This window comes from Microtus ochrogaster, unplaced genomic scaffold (assembly GCF_000317375.1).
Source record: "Microtus ochrogaster isolate Prairie Vole_2 unplaced genomic scaffold, MicOch1.0 UNK14, whole genome shotgun sequence".
Taxonomy (NCBI): domain Eukaryota; kingdom Metazoa; phylum Chordata; class Mammalia; order Rodentia; family Cricetidae; genus Microtus; species Microtus ochrogaster.
Window position 1 is genome coordinate 2,887,166 of NW_004949112.1, and position 5,249 is coordinate 2,892,414.

The following is a 5,249-nucleotide window of genomic DNA, read 5'->3' on the forward strand; positions in this document are numbered from 1 at the left end:
AATAGAGGATGGGGAAGATGGAGGAGGGAATAGAGGATGGGGAAGATGGAGGAGGTGAGCAAAGAGGAGATATAAGAGGAAGATATGGAGGATCAGGATATGAAGGAGAAGAAATTGAAGAGAGAGTTGAAAGAGGAAGAGATGAAGGGGTAGCAGGGAGAGATGAAGAGAACAGTAAGAGATAGTTGATGGTAAAGATGACAAAACGGAGAAGGAGAAGATGGAGCAGGAGGAAAGAAGGAAATGAAGAAGGAAGAGAAGGTAGAGGAGAAGAAGAGACAAGGGAAAGACAGAAGAGGTGAAGAAGGAAAGGACAGGATGAGGTAGAGGAATGGGATATGAGAAAGAAGGTGGAAAAAGAAGTCAGAAGAGAAGAAAGAAATGAAGGAGATGAAGATAAGCAAGGCAAGGAAGATATGAAGGAAGAAGACAAGAAGGGCAAGATGGGGAAGTAGGCAGAGAAGATGGAGTAGATGAAGAGATGCAGAGGAGATGAAGGTGATGGAGGGAAAGGAGATAGATATGTTGGAGGAGCAGGGTGATGAGATGAAAGAAGAAAGGCTGGAGCATATTGAAGAGTAGGATGATGAGGGATAGGAGTAAGAAGGCATGAAAGGGGATGTTCGAAAAGATGGAGATGAAAATGGAGAAGTAGATGGAGGACAAGCATGAGGAGATGATGGAATTAGAGAAGAGGGAAAGGGTGGAGGAGAAGGAGATGGACGAAGAAGAAGAGACAGGAGAAAAGTGAACAAAGGAGAGAAAGGAGATGGAAGGTGTGAGGGAGGCAGATAGAAGATGGAGATAGAGGAGCAGTAGAAGATGAAGTTAAAAGGACATGGAAGAGAAAGAAACAGTAAAGATAGAGGACAGAGGACAGAAAGTGGAAGAAGAAGAGGTGGAGAAGGAAGGGATGGAGATGAGGAAGAAGGGGAGTCATGAGGGAGGGGGTGGAGGAAGTGGAAATGGAGGAGGAGAAGGAAATGGCAGAGATGAAGATGGAGGAGGAGCCGGAGAAAGAAAAGGTAGAGAAGGAAGCAAGAGAAGTGAGAGGAGTAGGTAATGGAGGAGGAGGAAGAGATAGGGGGTGGAAATTGAGAAAGATAGGAGAAAAGAAATGGAGGAGAAGAAAGTAGAGGAGATGGAGAAATAAAGGAATGTAAAAGGAGGAGAGAGAGGAAAAGGAGATGAGTATAGGTAGGAGACTTAGGAGGAGGAAGAGGTGGATAGGAAGAAGAGATGTAGGAGAAGGAAGAGCAGGAGATAAAGATATGAAGGATGAAAAGGAAGAGATGAAACAGGAGATGAAGAAATAGGACAATGGTAAGGGGGAATATAGAGGAGACAGACAGGAGAGAGAGGAAGAGGAGGACATAGAGATGGAGGAAGACAAGGAGGAGGAGATAAAGAGGATAAGGTGCTAGAAGAGAAAATGGAGGGAGGGATAGAAGAGGAAGACAAACAGGAAGAGGAGTAGATGAAGGTAGTGAAAGGGGAGGAAGAGAAGATAGAGAAAGAGGAGGAAAAAGGAAATGGACAAAAGGGAGGAGGAAGAAAAGATGCAGAAGAAGGAAGTAGGAGGAAAGGGATGAGATGGAGAAGAATGAGGACGATGAGGGAGATAGAAGAGGAGCAGGAAGATATAGGAAGGAGAAGGAGGAAGAAATGAGGGAAAGAAAGAGGAACAGGAGAGGAAGAAGAGGAGGACATAGAACTAGAGAGGAGATGGAGCAGAAGGAGAAGAGGAGGAGGAAGAGATAGAAAAGAGAAAGGGAGGAGATGGGAGAAAGAAGAGAAAGTGATAGAGGGACAGAAGGAGAAGGAAGCGAAGAACGAGGATTATAAAATGGAGGAAGATGAGGGGCGGGAAGAGGAGGAGGAGGAGATGGAAGAGAAGGAGGAAGGCGAAAGAATGTTGAGGAAGAAATAAAAGAGAAAGGGGGTCAGGGCAAGGAGAGAATTAGGAAAAGAAAGGAGGTAGAAGGAGGAAATGAGAGAAGAGTAAGAAGAGATGACACAAGAAGACAGGAAAGAAAGGGAAGGGATAGAAGACGAGGACATGGAGAAGGAGGAAGAGAAGGAAATAGAGGAGTAGAAACAGAAAGAATAGAAGGTGGACAAAGAGTAAGAATAGGGAGAGGAGAGGATGGAAGAAGAGAAAGGAAGGATTGGGAGGAAATAATAGATGATGAAGAGAAAGGATTAGAAGCAGAGAAGGAAGAGGGGAATATGGAGAAGGAAAGGATAAAGAAAAAGACAGAGGAAGAAGAAGTAGAGGAATAGAGGAGAAAATGGAGGAGTATAAAGAGATGAGGGGGAAATAGGAAGAAGAGAAATAGCAGATATAGGGAAATGAGGTGGAAAAAGGAAGCAGAGGAGGAAAAAAGGAAGAGGAGGAGGTGTTGGAATAAGAAGGAAGAGAGGGAAGAGGAAACAAAAGAAATGATGGAGGAAGAGGAGGATATGGAAGAGGGGAGGGAGAATGGGAAGCAGAGGATTAAGAGATGCAATAGGAGCAGAGAGAGATGAGGATGAGGAAAAAGAAGAAGGGAGTGGTGAAGGAGACGATAAGATGGATAAGAAAATATGTAGGAGAAAAGGAAAAATGAGGAATAGCTGTAGGAAGAGGAGGATAAAGTGAGGAAGCAGAGAGGAGGAGATGGAGGAGGGAGAGGAATAAGGGAGGAGATGGAGAAGGAGCAAGAGATAGGAGGAAGAAGAGGATCAGAAGAGATACAGGAGGAAGACTAGGAAGAGGAGATGGAAAAGGAAGAAGAGATAGTGGAGGAGATGGAAGAAGAGGATATGGAAGATTGGGATGAGTAGAAGAAGGAAATGGAGAAGGAATCGGGGAAGATGAAGGAGGAGATAAAAGGGAAAGAGGAAGAGGAGGAGAAGATAGAGGAAGAGACAGAAGAAGTGGAGAAGGAGGAAGTGAAAGATGGAGTAGCAGGAAGAGGAGGGGAAGACAAAGGGATGAGGAATATCAGAAGACTGGAAGAGGGGGAGATGGAGCAGGAAGAGGAGGGGAAGACAAAGGGATGAGGAACATCAGAAGACTGGAAGAGGAGGAGATGGAGCAGGAAGAGGAGTAGGAGGAAAGTAGATGAAGGAGTAGGTGCTGGAGGCAGAGGAAGAAGAGATAAAGGAGGAAAGGGAGGAGAAGGGGTGGAGTAGGAGAAGCATCAGGGAAGTAGAAAGGAAGGGGCATGAGAAAATGGAGGGAGAGAGAGATGAGATGGAGGAGGAGATGCAGGAAGAGAAGATGTAGGAGAAAAAGGAGAAGCAGAAGAATATGGAGAAAGACAGAACAGGGGAAGGAGGAAATGGAGGAGAAAAGGCGGCAGAGGATATGGAAGAGGAGGAGGAAGGAAAGGAGATGGAGGTACAGGTGGAGAAGAAATGGAGAGGAAGAAGAAAGAGCTAGAGACGGAGGAGAGAGAGGGAGAAGTTGGAGGAGGAAAAGAAGGAGAAAGAGAAGGAAGGCATGGAGGAAGGGGAGGAGAGAAGGAAACAGATGGCTGGCCTGGGAGGAGGCTTCAGTGCCAGAGTTGGGTGAGACAGGAGAACCCCAGCCTCAGGTACTGCATTGTGTGTGCAGCCATACCATGTGGGCAGAGATGGCAAGAGGTCAAAGGAAGATGGCATGTGGCCATGATAGAGACAAAATGAGAATCACATTGGGCGGGGACCCAGGCCAGCTGTAGGGGGTGCACCCTCTTTCCAACAGCCTTAGTTTCCTAATTTGTTCCTGAATGTGAGAGCTGGTCCCTGCCTTAGCACCTGAAGCATGCTGGCCCCTTCTACCCTAGCTGCACTCTCAAAGGGCACCCTACCCCTCTGCCTGGAGTAGTTGCAGCTTTCTCTGCAGAGGAGGAGAGAGAGCGAGCCAAGAGAGCCATAGGTGTGGACGGCTTGTCACACGTGCTCAATTAGCGCCCTTTCCCGGAATAGGGGAGTCAGCAGGCAGCAAATGACAGGTGAGAGAAAGGGAAAAAGGAAGGAAGTGTTTATTAAAAGCTTAGCACACTGCTGGTGCCCAGTAAATGTCCGCATTCCCCAGGCGGAGAGAAGCAGGAAGCAGAGGCTGGCAGACACCGTTGTCAGTGGGGAGTGAAGGACAGGAGAGAAGGGTATAGTAGTACTCAATAAATGTATTCTTTGTCTTGAACAGTAGAGAAAACAGAGAGAAGGGGCGGGGGAGGGGAGAGTGCCGAGATAAGAGAGGGCTAGTGACAATAGGGTTCAAAGTGTCTTCATTCCTTCTCCCAGGAACACAGAAATGGAGGAGGCCGATAAGAGACAACAAAGGGTGGGGTGCAGGAGGGAAGGAGACCAGAGTCTGGGGCCTCATACACAGTGTAGCAGGAGCTCACAAGATTCCTAGCGGGGGAGGGGTCAGGCAAACTGGATGGTGAGAAAGGAGACAGTGGAGGGGACAGCAGAGGGTGGAAAGGTGAACAAACACCAGGGTGACCAGAAGGACTCTGAAGCTCAGGCAAAGACAGGAGGCTGGAGACAGCAGATGCCCCCACAAGCCTGGTCCTCAGGGCCACTCCCCCGCCTAGGGCGGAGCTGAAAGCCGCTGACTTCTCTGAAGGAGCTGGAGGCAGGAACCCCCAGCTGTCAGGACAGGAGACAAGGGTGCATTGTCCTGGCGCTGGCACAGCCTGGTCTGAGGGGGAGGGGAGACCGGTCTGCTGGGTGTGGGGTGCTGCCTGGCCGCTGCGTCCCATGACCCACTGTCCCCCATCTGTGCTGACCATCCTCCCTGCCTCTCTGGTCTTGAGTCCCTGCTCTCCACCCTTCTCTCCTGTTGTGTGGGCAGGAGGGATGACCCTACTGCCGGTACTGAGACCCTCACTCAGGATCTGGGCTGGGCGTGGGTGGGGGCAGAAGGGGAAGGACAGACGGAGGCAGAGAAGGGGGAGCCAGGACAGAGCCAGCTTTATTCAGGAGAGAACACAGGGCTTCGGCCCCAGCGGAGAGGGGGGAAGAGACCTGAAAATAGAAGATGGGAAGGAAGGGCTTGGGGAACAAGTAGGCAGAGACAGAGATGGAGAATTAGAGAGAGACAGAGAGACGGAGAGATGGGGAGAGAGAGAGACGGGGAGTTAGAGAGAGGCAGAGAGACGGGGAGTTAGAGAGAGACAGAGATGGAGAATTAGAGAGAGGCAGAGAGATGGAGAGATGGGGAGAGACAGAGAGAGAGAGAGGCAGAGACAGATGGAGAATTAGAGAGAGGCAGA